The 18,241-nt window shown below is 37.2% G+C and overlaps 1 long non-coding RNA gene across 2 annotated transcripts; it reads right to left on the reverse strand.

Moving 5' to 3' along the window:
- Positions 1 to 245: 245 nt before the first annotated feature.
- On the reverse strand, positions 246 to 17,926 carry LOC128659560 (uncharacterized). Of its 2 annotated transcripts, XR_008402427.1 has the most exons (5): positions 17,698 to 17,926; positions 4,081 to 4,175; positions 3,454 to 3,550; positions 766 to 803; positions 246 to 448 (listed from the first exon to the last, which is right to left on the reverse strand). It is a non-coding gene; the product is annotated as an uncharacterized LOC128659560 (long non-coding RNA). The 2 variants fall into 2 exon arrangements; XR_008402426.1 differs by lacking the exon at positions 766 to 803.
- Between the last annotated feature and the right edge of the window lie 315 nt (positions 17,927 to 18,241).

Raw genomic sequence — 18,241 nt, forward strand, 5'->3', positions numbered from 1 at the left:
TTCTGTGCAGTTATAAAAAATAATTATTGTATATAACTAACTGCAATTGTTACCAGAAGTTAAACTAGAAAAAAATCATATTTATTTTTTATTGATTTCATACTTTTACTGATTTTAATAAAATTAGCCTTTGCCTGTCTGGTAAATATGATCTGTTAACCTCAATACTGTATGAAGATAAAAATATTCACCAAAAAATCCTTTAGAAATGACTCCATAAAAACAACAACATTGACTCTTACAAAAGTAATTTAAACTTTTCTTAGGTTTCAAATTTTCCAGGTATTAAAACATTTTAAATATGACATTGTAATAAACCAGAGAATAACTTATAGTATAGGCCTAGGGTACAAGTATAATGCAGATGCACAATAATGTTGACAGAACAACAAAAATATAATATGATGTCCATCTGTATCTGTTCTATGATCTTGAATTTGGCACCGGCCTGTAAAAATAAAAACAAATATTACATAAACATGGGCATTCTGTGCTAATTGCTTAGTCTACAGCAGAACTTTAATTTGTAGAACTAAAAAAGTAAATCTGACAAAAAAAAAATAACATGCCTTTATTTCAACTTCAAGGTTGTGATGAATACTAAAAAAGAATTGTATTTTTAACTTCCATAAATTCTCATGTCAATGCAATTTCCATCTAGATATTAACATATTTGGCCACGCTCCTTCCTAATCAAACAGATCACTACCTGCCAATGGGATGCTTAGAACCTATACTTTAACCCCTTAAAGACTAGCAACGTACCTTATGTTGTAATTTAAATTTTTGGTTGTGTTCCTAGACTTTTGGAGATAAAAGAGGGAAAGTCACAATGTGCAGTTTATTTCCTTTTCAATTGTGTTTTTTTCCTTTTACAAAATATAAAGTAATGTGCTATCTAGATTTGTCATATTCTAAATCTTCATATCCCCACTTCCCTTCCCAAAGGAAAATGATATAGCAGAGTAGCATTTAGTAAGACAGTATTCTATTTACTTCTGTGATACTCCCATGCTGTGTGAGGTGCTTGCTTATTTAAAGGGACATTAAACACTAAGAGCCAGATTACAAGTGAAGTGCTAAATATTGCTTGCGTGCAAGCAATATTAGTGCTCCATTGAGTAATACCAGAGATCGCTAATATTAGCTGGTATTACAACTCAAGTGTAAAATTACGCAAGCTCAGAATCTAAGTGCAGCGAAGGGGGTAAGTAGCTCAGCGTTGCAGCAAATATAACACCCAACTCCGACCAACTTTACCCCCAAAATACTACCTAGTGCAATTATTTTATTAAAACATAAAAATAATACAATTTGTATTTTTTTTATAAAATACACTACACTGTATTTTGGGGGCATATTTATAAAATTGACCAGAGATCTGATCTCTGGTTAATTTTATAAGCGATAGTTGCTACCACAAGCATATAGTAGCAATAACCAGACACTTCTAATGGCTGGTTATTTATTGCGTGCCTGCAAAAGGGCACATTTGCTTACTTGCGGGCGCGCAAAATAAATTAGCACTCCACTTGTAATCTAGCCCTAAATAAATGCTAGATAGAATGAAGCATTGAAAGAAAAGGTTAGTCTGTGAATAACATGTAGATGTATTTTTTAAAGTTTTATTTGGTGTTTAACATTAACAAACACAAAGGGTAAAATTTTAGTGTCTATAAAACAATGGGAGCTGCCATGTTGTAACTTAGGTTACATTATCTGCTGTGGCCAATTAGGGACAGTTATAAATTTGTCACTAGAGTGTGCAGCCAATGGCTGTGTGGAATATAACAGTGTTCTGCACTTCCATTTCTAACAGGAGCTGAAAAGCTCACAACTTCAGAATAGAATTACAGGAAAAGTGGACAAAATAAATAATGAAAGTATATGTATATGTGTATATATATATATATATATATATATATATATATATATATATATATATACACACACACACACACACAGTTTATCATTTTATATTACCATCTCAAGGTGTTTATTGTCCCTTTAAAAGGGCATTAATAGTAAAAAAAAATTACATCCTTTAATGTAAATTTAAGACTATTGACCCTGCGCTACTGTGAGATTAACCGACACAAAGGCTTTAAACACACAATGGAAGTACTGATTGGTACCTGCAGAGCACTGCTGGTCTAGAGCAAAAACTGCCAACTGCTGCTTATCTAATCAGAAATACTAGTTAAATGACTAGCGCTCATTATTGGATCAGCAGCACTTCCGCTCAGGATCAGCAGTGCTCTGTGGTTCCAAGCGGTACTTCTACTGTGTGTTTAACCCCTTTGTGGGTTAGTGCAGGGTTGATGGTCTTAAAATGAATTAAAACAAATTAGAGCATGTATTTTTTTACTAATATGCTCTTTTAAAGAAATATATATTGTTTTATCTTAAGTTGCATGTTGCTGAAGCACTGAAAATTGTAAAGTGAGTTTCATTTATTGTTCCTGTGACAGGAGCATTCCTTTGTTTGAAGAATGTTTCTTTTTAGACAAGATTTATAATTCATTAACATTTTAGTTGATATTAGTTGATAGTGCAATAAAAATCCTGTCACAAAGAAGCACCACTATCAAAATGGAACATTCCTTTCAAAGGGTCAGCTCAATCCAAGCACAGAGAAAACTCCAACATGGCTGCTCTATTTATGATCATGGGAGGATCAGGGAAGTGAGTAAAACACTCCCCTGCTGTATCACATCCATATAAGCATGCTGTATAAACAGAAACAAACACTCCCCTGCTGTATCACATCCATATAAGCATGTTGTATAAACAGAAACAAACACTCCCCTGCTGTATCACATCCATATAAGCATGTTGTATAAACAGAAATAAAACACTCCCCTGCTGTATCACATCCATATAAGCATGTTGTATAAACAGAAATAAAACACGCCCCTGCTGTATCACATCCATATAAGCATGTTGTATAAACAGAAATAAAACACTCCCCTGCTGTATCACATCCATATAAGCATGGTGTATAAACAGAAACAAACACTCCCCTGCTGTATCACATCCATATAAGCATGTTGTATAAACAGAAATAAACACTCCCCTGCAGTATCACATCCATATAAGCATGTTGTATAAACAGAAACAAACACTCCCCTGCAGTATCACATCCATATAAGCATGTTGTATAGACAGAAACAAACACTCCCCTGCTGTATCACATCCATATAAGCATGTTGTATAAACAGAAACAAACACTCCCTTGCTGTATCACATCCATATAAGCATGTTGTATAAACAGAAACAAACACTCCCCTGCTGTATCACATCCATATAAGCATGTTGTATAAACAGAAACAAACACTCCCCTGCTGTATCACATCCATATAAGCATGTTGTATAAACAAAAAAAACAAAAAACTATTTAAAAAGAAATTACTCAGTGGGGTGATTTAAACAAGAAAAAACATAACTGCTTACCTGTGACCACAAACAATTATTGTGTGGGATTGGCAATCCCCTATGCATCTTCTCATTTCATGGTCAGTAATGTCTTTATAGACCCTTTGACATGTTTCTGTAATAGAAAACAACATCAAATAAATGAGTATAAAGTTAGATATGCACCCAGAGGCAGAACTTTTTTTTACTTTCTGCAATGAGATTTTTTAGTGAAACATTTTCTGCAGATCATAATTTTAAATAAAATGCAATTTTAAATTAGGCAGTTACACTAAAGCACCAGTTCAATTGCAATTTGTTGGTTAACTGGAGGATAAAGCAATTTTTTAAGTTTTATAATATAGTGCAATAGTTGAAAATTGGATTGCAAATTAGCTGCAGACAAAACAAAGAAATGATAAAATGTCTCTTGAATACATCTATTTCCTTTGTTTTTGGTCTAACAGAAATGTAGTAATAAAAAAGTGCATTGCTCATAAGAACGTCTTACAATCAGAAAAAAGCATCTTTGCAAACTGGGAAAGGCTAAGGGGTGAGTTTAAGCTAGCAAAAAAATGCACTGCTACTTTGCAGCGCTACTGCATATTTGACTGTTCACTTCAAACAGCACTTTGCTCTGGATGCACTGTGATAAGGAAAACTTACAAGTTAAATCGCTGACAGTTCCTGCATGTGTCCTGTTCTTTCTGCAGACATGCTGCATTTTCTGCAATGACATCTCAGATCACTGTATGTTCTGCCTTGGGGGATATGCAAAATAATTAGATAAAGTCTGTTCAGCAATAGTCTGTCCCCTGTTACATGGGCATGATACACTTTGTGATTATAACATGAATTATTTAATTATAAATAATAAAACAACTTTGCATTATACTTTCATTATTTTGCCCGCTTTGCCTGTAATGTAATGGTCTATGCGAAAGTTTTCCAGTGGCCAAATTTCACTACCATTTTCCTTATTTGGAGGAGCTACAGTCACTCTAGTCACATCATACTGTCAGTAGGCATTTCCTCGTTTTATGTATGTTATCACAAAGTCACATCATACTGTCAGTATGCCTTTCCTTGTTTTATGTTAGCACAAAGTCCATGCTAAAGCCAATTAGAAAGATATACAGACTATTGTTAATCATTTGAGGTCTGAAGCCTGCATTTCCAATTTTCAGCATAGTAAAAACCCATATTATTCATAGTTAAAGGGACATGAAACCCAATATTTTTCTTTCGTTATTTAGAAAGAGCATGTAATTTTAAACCACTTTCGAATTTACTTCTTGTACCTAATTTGCTTCATTTTCTTGATATCACTTGCTGAAAAGTATATCTAGATATGCTCAGTAGCTGCTGATTGGTTGCTGCACATAGAGGCCTTGTGTGATTAGCTCACACATGTGCATTTCTATTTGTTCAACAAAGGATATCTAAAGAATTGAGCAAATTAGATAATAGAAGTAAATTGGAAAGTTGTTTAAAATTGCATGCCCTATCTGAATCATGAAAGTTTAATTTCAAATAGATTGTCCCTTTAAAGGGACATGAAACCCATCATTTTTCTTTCATATTTAAAATAGAGCAGGATTCTTCAAACCATGGGTCGGGACCCATTACTGGTTCACAACACCATGTGTACTGGGTCTTGTGTGTGTGTTGTAGGAGTGTGTGTGGTGTATTGTATGAGATTTTGTGTGTGCTGTGCATGTGTTGTGTATGAGAGTGTGTGTGTTGTATTAGTGTGTGTGTTATATGGGAGAGTGTGTGGTATGTGTGTTGTAGGAGTGTGTGTGTGTGTGTGTGGTATGCGTGTGTTATGAAAGTGTGTGTATGTGTGTTGTAAGAGTGTGAATTATATGAAAGTGTGTGTGTTGTATGATAGTGTATGTGGTATGTGTGTTATATGAAAGTGTGTGTTGTATGAGAGTGTGTGTGGTATGGTATGTGTGTTACATGAAAATGTGTGTTGTATGAGAGTGTGTGGTGTGTGTGTTGTATGAGAGTGTGTGTGTGGTATGAAAGTGTGTGTGTGGTATGAAAGTGTGTGTGTATGTGTGTGTTGTAAGAGTGTATGGGGTGAGTGTGTGTGGTATGTGTGTTATATGAAAGTGTGTGTTATATGAGAGAGTGTGTGGTATGTGTGTTATATGAAAGTGTGTGTTATATGAGAGAGTGTGTGGTATGTGTGTTGTATGAGTGTGTGTGTGTGTGTGATATGCATGTGTTATGAAAGTGTGTGTATTTGTGTGTTGTAAGAGTGTATGGGGTGAGTGTGTATTATATGATAGTGTATGTGGTATGTGTGTTATATGAAAGTGTGTGTTGTATGAGAGTGTGTGTGGTATTTGTGTTACATGAAAATGTGTGTTGTATGAGAGTGTGTGGTGTGTGTGTTATATGAGAGTGTGTGTGTGGTATGCGTGTGTTATGAAAGTGTGTGTGTATGTGTGTGTTGTAAGAGTGTATGGGGTGAGTGTGTGTTATATGAAAGTGTGTGTTGTATGAGAGTGTGTGTGGTATGTGTGTTATATGAAAGTGTGTGTGTTGTATGAGAGTGTGTGGTATGTGTGTTACATGAAAATGTGTGTTGTATGAGAGTGTGTGGTATGTGTGTTGTATGAGAGTGTGTGTGTTATTACGTTTTACAACGCTTTCATATTTGACTATAATCAGGAAAAAAGCATGCACATATTTTAGTTTCTTTGCCAAAAATTGCAGCTATCATGTTATTTATTTCTTACAAAATTATTTCAAGACCAAGTATAAAAATTGGGTCCTAAAGGTATGTGGTATCATGGCACTGGGTCTTGGGGGGAAAAGTTTGAAGAACCCTGAAACAGAGCATACAATTTTAAACAACTTTCCACTTTACATCTATAATTTAATTTGCTTAATTCTCTTGATATCCTTTTTTGAAGAAGCAGCAATGCACTACTGGGAGCTATTAAATTCATTGGGTGAGCCAATGACGTGAAGTATACATGTGCAGCCACCAATCAGCAGCTACTGAACATACTTAGTTATCCTTTTCTTTAAAGAATACCAAGAGAACAAAACAAATTAGATAATAGAAGTAAATTGGAAAGAAAATATATGCTTACCTGATAAATGTATTTCTTTTTTGACACAATGAGTCCACGGATCATCTTAATTACTAATGGGATATTCACCTCCTGGTCAGCAGGAGGCAGCAAAGAGCACCACAGCAGAGCTGTTAAATAGCTCCTCCCTTCCCTCCCACTCCAGTTATTCGACAGAAGTTAAGGATAGAAAGGAAAAAACAACCATGAGTAGCCCTTGGATTCACACAAATAGAGATATTTACGCCAAATTTTATGGTAAATCTTTCTAGTTACAGGCTTACGAGTCTGAATCATGGTCTCTATGACAGAGTCAGAAAACTCCCGCTTGGATAAAATTTAGCGTTCAATCTCCAAGCAGTCAGCTTCAGAGAAACTAGATTTGGGTGAAGAAAGGGCCCCTGAATTAGAAGGTCCTTCCTCAGAAGTCTCCAAGGTGGCAGAGATGCCTACTCCACCAGATCTGCATACCAAATCCTGCGAGGCCAAGCTGGAGCTATGAGGATCACCGATGCCCTCTCCTGTTTGATTAGAGCAATGACCCGAGGAAGAAGAGCAAACGGAGGAAATAGGTATGCTAGACTGAAGGTCCAAGGGACCACCAGAGCATCTATCATCTCCGTCTGGGGGTCCCTGGACCTGGACCCGTATCTCGGGAGCTTGGGATTTAAGAGCCTTTATTCTATCCTGGATCTCATTCAAAGAAGTTTCTGTCCTGAGAGCCTCAGACAGTGCATCAAAGCAATACACCGCCGCACTAGTGATGGTAGCAATACACACAGTTGGTTGTCATTGCAGGCCCTGGTGTACAGTGTGAGTAAACCCTCTAACTTTTTGTCCATAGGATCTTTGAAGGTACAACTATCCTCTATGGGAATAGTAGTTCTCTTAGCTAAGGTAGAAATGGCCCCTTCAACCTTAGGCATTGTTTGCCAAGCCTCTTTGTTAGAGTCGGCTATGGAAAACATCTTCTTAAAAATAGGAGAGGGAGAAAAAGGTATGCCCGGTCTCTCCCATTCCTTAGCAATTATTTCATAAGCTCGGTCAGGGACCGGAAACACATCTGTCGAGGAAGCAACCTCTAAATATTTGTTCAGCTTACTAGACTTCTTAGGAACAACCACTACCGTGGAGTCACTGTCGTCTAAAGTAACTAAAACCTCCCTAAGTAACAGACGGAGGTGTTCTAGCTTAAACCTAAAAGATACAACCTCAGAATCAGCCAGAGGAATTACACTTTCTGAATCTGAAATTTCTCCTTCAGATGCTACAGCGGTATCCTCCTCTTCCGTATTCTGGGAGGGCACCTCCGAAATTGCAACAATTGCATCAGAAACCTTGCTTACTAAATGTCTGATTTTCCTTTTTACGCTTTCCCTGAAACATTGGAAAAGCAGACAACGTATCATGAGAGAAGCTATGTCTTTTAAGGTAACTCCAGCGGGAGCTAGAGCAGAAGTGCAGGGCACTGCTTGTGAGGGCGGTAAAATTTGGGACGCTTGGGGAGAAAGCTGCGGCATATTTTGAACCTCGTCATAAGACTCTTGGACAGTATCGGCTTTAGAAAAATTTTGCTCAGAAAAAATATTTGCCCTATAATTTAAAGTCCTCTCAATACATGAGGGACAGAAAGGGATAGGTGGCTCCACATTTGCATCAAAACACAAGGAGCAAGTGACATCTTGCAAGTCTCCTTGGTCCATATTGTTCACAATGAGTAAATTAATAAATAAAAATACCTCAAAAATGAATTAAAATTTTTGTAATGAAAAAACGTTACTGTGTCTTTAAATTTAAACAGGTAACTTTTTTACCCAACTATGTCAATTATGAAAATATCACAATTTGAACACTACAGACACCTTTACACCTCAGTAACCCTGCTGAGGTGCCTACCTGACTGCTAAACAGGAGTCAATGTCCCTTTCCTTGTGGTGCAGGAACGATCCGGACCTCAGCAATAAGAATAGTGCCAACGGATAATGCTAGAAACGCCTGCTTTACTGGAAACCATGCGCTTCTAGTGACACGCTACTGAACTGAAGCCCATCGTGGGCGTTACTATATGCACCTCATCTCCCGATCGGCCTGTTTGCTAAGTAAAGCCGTCGGGAGACACAAACCACCAGAGCAAATGAAAAAGCTTTACTCCCAGCCCCAGTGCCTGCAGATATGGCTGTCTAAAATCCTCTCCAGTCTAGAAGAGTCTGTAGTCCCCAAACATAAAGCGCCCCTTCCTGTATGAGCCTTATATGTTCATTTTTCCAATAAATGTTCACACCTTTATCTGTGAGATGCTTTGTTTCCTTGGCCCCAGAATAAAAAAGCAGCACTTACCTCATATCTGCCTGACAGCAAGGCAGCTCACAGGCTTGAGAGGTCCTATCCCTCACATCGACCTGTGGAGAAATAAAAAAGTCTGAGTAAATTACATGGGAGGCGCAGTGAGAATTATGTCCCACAAGTTCCTATTGCTCTAAAGCCACCACTGCTCTACTGAAGAGACTGATATGGACTACGGCTACACTCTAGGACAAAGCAGCACAATCTTGCACTACCTTAAAAATAATAAACTCTTGATTGAAGAATTTTATCTAACAACTCACTTTACCACTTCCTAGCACTAACGTAAGCAAAGAGAATAACTGGAGTGGGAGGGAAGGGAGGAGCTATTTAACAGCTTTGCTGTGGTGCTCTTTGCCGCCTCCTGCTGAACAGGAGGTGAATATTCCATTAGTAATTAAGATGATCCGTGGACTCATTGTGTCATGAAAAAGAGAAATTGTTTAACCCCTTGAGTGCTAACAACGGCTCTGAGCTGTCACAGGGTTTCCCACTCTGGTGCTAACGACGGCTCAGAGCGGTCGCTAGCACTCTCCCACCTTAAGGGAGATCTGGGGGCTCCCACCCGCTCCTACCCCGGTGATTGGGCCTGCATAGTGACAGGCATCACCGGGGCTTCACATTATGCACGGTGATGTCACGCGCAATGACTTGATGACATCACCACGCAACTTTATTTAACATTAACAATGTTAAATATCGAAGCAGGGGGCATGCTGCTTAGAAGCCTGTATCTCAGGCATCTAAGCAGCTACAGACCCCCAAGGCCCACTGTTGGAAAGGTAATCGTCTAACCTTTCCAACAGGGTAAGTCTTGGGGATCTGAAAAAAAAAGTAAAAAAATAAATATATATTTTAGAAAATATAAAACAAAAAAAAACAACTAAAAAAGCTTAGCACCAAGGTGGGTTAAAATCTCATGCTCTATACTGAATCATGAAAGACAGAAAAACCTTGGGTTGCATGCCCCTTTAAATTACAGTAAATGGTGCAAAATAAAAAGTATATTGCAAAGTTGCATAACTAAACATTTTATATTGTGATCTCAATGTGTGTTATGCCTCTTTAAAGCATATATGTCTATATGTGTGTACATATATATTAAAGTGATGGTAAATCCTAGCGTTTGTGAAACGCTAGGATTTACCATTGGAACAAATAAAGGGGACTTTCATTCATGACGTATAAAATACTTCATGCTGAAAGCTCCTTTTTTTGTTTGCAGCATTTGCCACACTGAGCTGCTAAGGCAACCTTCGGCAGAACGGTATTTGACTGAGGTGACGTTTCCACCTCTTAGCCAATAGCCTTGCAGGAAATTTGAGGCCTGTCACTTTAATGTTTTTATATGTGTATATATATGACTGTAAATACATATATACACATATAAATACAATAATATATATGTATACATATTTTTATATATATATATATATATATATATACATACACAAAAACATCTTTTGCAATGTATGTGTCTCAATGTCAAAGCCATTTGCCTGCCTTTTTTTTCTAGCACCCGAGATCTCATATCTTTTGAACCCTTAAAAGGTTTTTTGTGCAATATTTTTTTTAAATAATTTTTTATTAGACTTTCGGCTAGATTACGAGTTTTGCGTTATGAGTATAACGCTGCTTTTTCACTACCGCTGCTATTACGAGTCTTGTAAGTACAGCTGTACCGCACACTTTTTTGTTCGTCACGCAACGTAACTACAACACCTTTCAAAAAGTCATTTTTCAATGGGACTTCCATAGAAGTTGTTTGTATTTTATTTTTTTATTACAGGCAAAAAAGATCAGATTTATTTGGGACCATGTCCCGCAAAAGGCCCTTTTAAGGACTATTGGCAGTTTAGTTTAGGCTAGGGGTTTTTTATTTGGGAGGGGGGCTTTTTTATTTTGATAGGGCTATTAGATTAGATGTAATTAGTTTAAATATTTGATCATTTATTTTTTTATTTTGTGTAATTTAGTGTTTATTTTTTTGTAATTTAGTTAATTGTATTTAATTAATGTAATTTATTTAATTTTAGTGTAATGTTAGGTGTTAGTGTGAGGCAGGTTGTTTTATTTTACAGGTAAATTATTTTTTTATTTATTTTAACTAGATAGTAAATAGTTAATAACTATTTACTAACTAGTCTACCTAGTTAAAATAAATACAAACTTAGCTGTTAAATAAAAATAAAACCTAAGCTAGCTACAATGTAACTATTAGTTATATTGTAGCAAGCTTAGGGTTTATTTTATAGGTAAGTATTTAGTTTTAAATAGGTATTATTTAGTTAATGATAGTAATTTTTATTTAGATTTATTTTAATTATATTAAAGTTAGGGGTGTTAGGGTTAGACTTAGGTTTAGGGGTTAATATATTTATTTAGTATTAGTGATGTGAGAGGCCAGAGGTTTAGGGGTTAATAACTTTAGTATAGTGGTGGCGACGTTGGGGGCGGCAGATTAGGGTTTATTAAATTTATGTAGATGGCGGTGACATTGGGGGCAGTAGATTAGGGGTTAATAAGTGTAGGTAGGTGGCAGCAACATTGGGGGCGGCAGATTAGGGGTTAAAAATTGTAATGTAGGTGTCGGCGATGTCGGGGGCAAAATATTAGGGGTGTTTAGACTCAGGGTTTATGTTAGGGTGTTCGGTGTAAACATAAATTTTCTTTTCCCATAGGAATCAATGGGGCTGCGTTACGGAGCTTTACGCTCCTTTATTGCAGGTGTTAGGCTTTTTTTAAAGCCGGCTCTCCCCATTGATGTCTCTGGGGAAATCGTGCACGAGCACGTAAAACCAGCTCAAAGCAGCGCTGGTATTTGTGTGCGATATGGAGCTCAACGCTGCCATATTGCCTGCTAACGGCCGGGTTTTTGCAAACCTGTAATAGCAGCGCTATTAAAGGTGAGCGGTGGAAATAACTTGCAAGTTAGTAGCGAGCCGCTCATAACGCAAAACTCGTAATCTGGCTGATGGTTATTTACCTGCTCTCATCCAAGGTAATCCAGAAAATCTGGCCTGTTGGGGAGGCCTGGGGACAGGTTTGAAAACCACTGCCCTAGATCAAAACAATTGGCAACTGATATTAAAGGGACTGTTAACAAGGATTATTTTTTAGGGAATAGGGATTTAATCTCAGTTTCTTGCTGCAAGTCTTTTAATTTACGTTAAAGATTTTGATCACAGTAGAATCATTTCAAAAAGTAAATTAAAACATTTGCAGCAAGAAAATTAGATTAAAATCACTAATTACCTTAAAATATTTTGTAATGCATGTTAAATAAAATACCCTTACAGCTCACTTGCATATGAATAATACTTTTTCAATGTAGGGCCAAATTAAACAAGCAAGGGTTACATTATTAACCCTTCAGCATCTACATTGCAGGACATAGTTGTTTTAAACTGCAAAAATACTGTAACCCACACCAAAAACAACACAAAATATTAACCCCTGCCAGGCTTCTGAACAGCATCAAAGCAATTAAAATACAGCTCCCACCATTCTAGTACTGCTACACCATTATATGAGAAAGTCACAAGCAGATGCAGTTTGTTTGCTAATGTCTGTATATTTCATACACTTAACAGTAACATCTCTCATATAAAACATAAATTTTTCTAAAAGAGTTTTCTAATGTCTATATTACAAAAATGCTTGTTTTCAAACAGAAAAATAAAGATGCACATTTCAATTGTATTTGGATTATCCCTTTAACATTTAAATCTAGTTGTGTTTGTATGTTCTGTGTAATGCAGTAGCAGGTGGCTTACTAATGCTGCTAAACAAATCATTAGTGTATAATTATATGTTACACATGTGTGCAGTTCTAGTGAGATAGTTGTATTTGTATGTTCTGTGTAATGCAGTAGCAGGTGGCTTACTAATGCTGCTAAACAAATCATTAGTGTATAATTATTATATGTTACATGTGTGTGTGTGTGCAGCTAGTGAGGTTTATATATATATATATATATATATATATATATATATATATATATATATATATATATAGATAATCTAATGGCTGATCTTACCTGATTGCAATGCACATGGCTTGTGTCTGCAGCACACACAGAAAGTTCATGGTAGTGAGACAGTGAGTGCAGTCAAATGCCGCAGCGCCCTCTGTGGTGGTAAGACAACACTGCACACAATATTATATGCTAAACACAGTCTGATATAAACTGTATCTAAAAGCTAGTAGTACGGGTGACACATGGGGGTCGATCCGATAAAAATCGTCGCCCGCAAAAGCCGGCGACGCCAATATTTGCGCGGGTTTGGTATCCTATATACGGCGTAACCTAGAAGTTACGCGCGTATATTTCTGCCGTCGCCCGTAGTTTTTTGGGCTATAGGCAGGTATACCAAACCCGCGCAGTTTGGTATCCAATATGCAGCGTAAGGACTTACGTGGCGAAAATGGAGAAAACTTACTCCATTTTCACCTCGCCACTAAAAGCAGCCGTAAGAAGCCTTACACTGACTATTGGAGCCCCGTAACTCCCTAAACTGGCAGCTAAAATAAACCTAACACCTAACGCATGCGCAATGTCTATCTCCCTGTCAACTGCGATCTGCTAAAATAAACCTAACACCTAACGCATGTGCAATGTCTATCTACCTGTCAACCGCGATCCCCCCCGAAATCCCTAATAAAGTTATTAACCCCTAAACCGCCGCTCCCGGACCCCGCCGCCATCTACATAAACTAACCCCCTACTGTGAGCCCCTAAAACCGCCGCCATCTACCTTATCTATCCCCTAATTAGAACCCCTTACACCGCTGTCATCTACCTTATCTATCCCCTAATCTGACCCCTTACACCGCCGCCACCTATATAAAAATTATTAACCCCTAATCTAATCCCCCTATACCGCCGCCAGCTATATTAATATTATTAACCCCTAATGTAAGCCCCTTACACCGCCGCCATCTCTATTAAAATGATTAACCCCTAATTTAATCTACCTACCCCGCCGCCAGCTATATTATCTATGTTAACCCTAAGTATATTATAGTTAATATAGGTATTACATTATATATATTAACTATATTAACCCTAATTATATTAGGGTTAATATAGTTAATATAGTTACTATAGTATTTATATTAACTATATTAACTCTATCTAACCCTAACACCCCTAACACTACCCCCCTGAAGATCTCCCTACCTTGTCTTCACCACACCGGGCCGAACTCCTGATCCGATCCGGGCGATGTCTTCCTCCAAGCGGCAAAGAAGAATTCTTCCTCCGGCGATGTCTTCCTCCAAGCGGCAAAGAAGAATTCTTCCTCCGGCGACGTCTTCCTCCAAGCGGCAGCAAAGTCTTCATTCTTCCGGCGGCATCTTCAATCTTCTTTCTTCGCTCCGCCGCTGCGGAGCATCCATCCCGGCCGACTACTGAACTTGGAATGAGGTACCTTTAAATGACGTCATCCAAGATGGCGTCCGCCGAATTCCGATTGGCTGATAGGATTCTATCAGCCAATCGGAATTAAGTTAAAAAAATCTGATTGGCTGATTGAATCAGCCAATCAGATTCAAGTTCAATCCGATTGGCTCAATCTGATTGGCTGATTGGATCAGCCAATCGGATTGAACTTGAATCTGATTGGCTGATTCAATCAGCCAATCAGATTTTTTTAACTTAATTCCGATTGGCTGATAGAATCCTATCAGCCAATCGGAATTCGGCAGACGCCATCTTGGATGACGTCATTTAAAGGTACCTCATTCCAAGTTCAGTAGTCGGCCGGGATGGATGCTCCGCAGCGGCGGAGCGAAGAAAGAAGATTGAAGATGCCGCCGGAAGAATGAAGACTTTGCTGCCGCTTGGAGGAAGACGTCACCGGAGGAAGAATTCTTCTTTGCCGCTTGGAGGAAGACATCGCCGGAGGAAGAATTCTTCTTTGCCGCTTGGAGGAAGACATCGCCCGGATCGGATCAGGAGTTCGGCCCGGTGTGGTGAAGACAAGGTAGGGAGATCTTCAGGGGGGTAGTGTTAGGCTTTTTTAAGGGGGGTTTGGGTGGTTTTAGAATAGGGGTATGTGGGTGGTGGGTTGTAATGGGGGGGGTATTGTATTTGTATGCAAAAGAGCTGAATTCTTTGGGGCATGCCCCACAAAAGGCCCTTTTAAGGGCTGGTAAGGTAAAGAGCTTTGAAATTTGTTTAATTTAGAATAGGGCAGGGAATTTTTTTTATTTTGGGGGTTTATTATTTTATTAGGGGGCTTAGAATAGGTGTAATTAGCTTAAAAATCTTGTAATCTTTTTTTATTTTTTGTAATTTAGTGTTTGTTTTTTTTTGTAATTTAGTTTAGTTAATTTAATTGTATTTTTAGATAGATGTTTGTAGTTTATTTAATTTATTGATAGTGTAGGTGTATTTGTAACTTAGGTTAGGATTTATTTTACAGGTAATTGGGTAATTACTTTAACTAGGTAGATATTAAATAGTTAATAACTATTTAATAGCTATTATACCTAGTTAAAATAATTAACAATTTACCTGTAAAATAAATATTAACCCTAACATAGCTACAATGTAATTATTAATTATATTGTAGCTATCTTAGGGTTTATTTTATAGGTAAGTATTTAGATTTAAATAGGAATATTTTAGTTTATAAATGAATTAGATTAATTTAATATAAATTTAGTTAGGGGTGTTAGGGTTAGATAGAGTTAATATAGTTAATATAAATACTATAGTAACTATATTAACTATATTAACCCTAATATAATTAGGGTTAATATAGTTAATATATATAATGTAATACCTATATTAACTATAATATACTTAGGGTTAACATAGATAATATAGCTGGCGGCGGGGTAGGTAGATTAAATTAGGGGTTAATCATTTTAATAGAGATGGCGGCGGTGTAAGGGGCTTACATTGGGGGTTAATAATTTTAATATAGATGGCGGCGGTGTTAGGGGCTCACTTTAGGGGGTTATAGATATAATATAGCTGGCGGCGGGGTACGGGAGCGGCGGTTTAGGGGTTAATAACTTTATTAGGTTGCGGCAGGGTACGGGAGCGGCGGTTTAGGGGTTAATAGCTTTTTTATTGTTAGGATAGTGAGGGGGGATAGCGGATAGAGGGTTAGACAGTGCGGGCTATGTTAGAGAGGCGTGTTAGACAGTGCGGGTGTTTTAGACTTTAGTCAGGTTTTATAGGCGCCGCCAGTTTCTAACGTGCCGCAAGTCACTGGCGACGCCAGAAATTTGTACTTACGCAGATTTCTGGACATCGCTGGTTTGTCAGACTTACGGCACGTTAGCATCTGACGGCGACTTATATGGGATAGCTCGAGTTGCGAGCTGAAACTGCGGGCGACGCCGGTTCCCTCGCTTGCGCCGCAAACTGCGATCTATATCGGATCGCGCCCATGAACTTTAATTTATTCCAGAACACAACAAATATACAATGCCTTGCTATAAAACTATATATTATTTAGCTTTAGAGTCAGAATTTAAAATACAAGTTAGCCATCTTAAAGGGACATTCCAGCAAAATGTGCAACATTGCATTTCTATTTTGAATAGAATCATTTTTCCAATACACATGCATTAGCAAAAATGCTCTAGAAAAAATATTTCACTGTTTAAATTTACCTTTCCTAATAGGAGCATAAAAACTAATTTTAAAAAGTGTATCTGCGAAGAGAGCCAGAGGTTGTGTACATGACACATGCTGAGTCATTTCCCATGCAATACCAGCTCTGAGCACATGCAGTGTACTTAAGTATGCTTCACATGTACACTGTTTTTTTGTGTACTTAAAGGGACATTATACACTCATTTTTTCTTTGCATAAATGTTTTGTAGATAATCTATTTATATAGCCCATAAAGTTTTTTTTTTTAATTAATGTATAGTTTTGCTTATTTTTAAATAACATTGCTCTGATTTTCAGACTTCTAACCAAGCCCCAAAGTTTTATGTGAATACAGTCAGCTACCTTCTCCAGCTTGCTCCTGTTTGTGTAAAGGGTCTTTTCATATGCAAAAGAAGGGGGAGGGGGGGAGTGTCTTATTTGCCACTTGCAGTGGGCTTTCCAGCTACCTTTTCAACAGAGCCAAAGTGACAGCTTCTAAGTAAGTTTTTAAACAGTTTTATACTGGATTTTTATATCAGTATCTGTGCATCTTATTCTTTATAGTAGTGTCTATTACATGCAGTTATATGAAAATGAGTGTATACTGTCCCTTTAAAGGGACAAACTACTCCAGAATTTGTATTGTTTTAAAAGATAAATAATCCTTTTATTACCCATTCCTCAGTTTTGCACAACCAACACAGTTATAATAATATACTTTTTACCTCTGTGATTACCTTGCATCTAAGCCTCTGCAGACTGCCCCTTATCTCAGTTATATTAATATACTTTTTACCTCTGTGATTACCTTGTATCTAAGCCTCTGTAGACTGCCCCCTTATTTCAGTTCTTTTGTCAGACTTGTATTTTATCCAATCAGCACTGACTCATAAATAACTACACAGGAGTTAGCACAATGCTATCTATATGACACAAATGAACTAGCAGTGTCTAACTGTAAAAAACGGTCAAAATGCACTGAGATAAGAGGCGGTTCAATGGTTTAGAAATTAGCATATGAGCCTACCTAGGTTTAGCTTTAAACAGAGAATACCAATTGAACAAAGCAAATTTGATGATAAAAGTAAATGGGAAAGTTGTTTAAAAGTGCATTTTTTATTATCTAGTTTTGACTAGACTGTACCTTTAATTATGCTTTGCATACATGCTCACAGTAAAAGTTCTCACAAAAGGCACAGTGAACGATAATTTTTAGTAATAAGTTTACCTACCTTTGTTTAGTAGATGTCATTGTTTGTTTATTAATCTCATTTTCTTGCTGCATGTGTTTTCATTTCTTTTTTTCACTTCTTGAAAGCTTCTCCTGTGATGCCGAATAAAATCTTTAACCCTCTCATTTCAGCTGTCTCTTCAGATGTGTGCACATAGAAACTTTTGGCTGAAAATAGAAGCCTTAGTCCAAATTATATGGGGTGGTGAGGAGAAGCATTGAACATTAGGTAGAAGCGACTTGCAGATAATAAAGTTGATTACCAGTGTAGTATTTTATTTGGACTTTGCAGTATTGATTTTTCCCCACAAAAAAAAAGTGTTTTTTATTTAATTTTTTAAATATACTAATTGGCTTTTACCCACTTTAACTCAGTAATTATTATAATGTATTACTGTGCAAACGCAGACAAGGTCTCCTGCCTTTTCTACAAACACTTATATTGTGTGTCCCATTGTTTTGTTCTTTTTTCTCTTGTGTCGATATGTACAAAAATGTGCCTAGCAGTGCTGATTGTGGCTCATCATCTCATCTTAAAAGCACAT

This window comes from Bombina bombina, chromosome 5, assembly GCF_027579735.1.
Source record: "Bombina bombina isolate aBomBom1 chromosome 5, aBomBom1.pri, whole genome shotgun sequence".
Taxonomy (NCBI): Eukaryota; Metazoa; Chordata; class Amphibia; order Anura; family Bombinatoridae; genus Bombina; species Bombina bombina.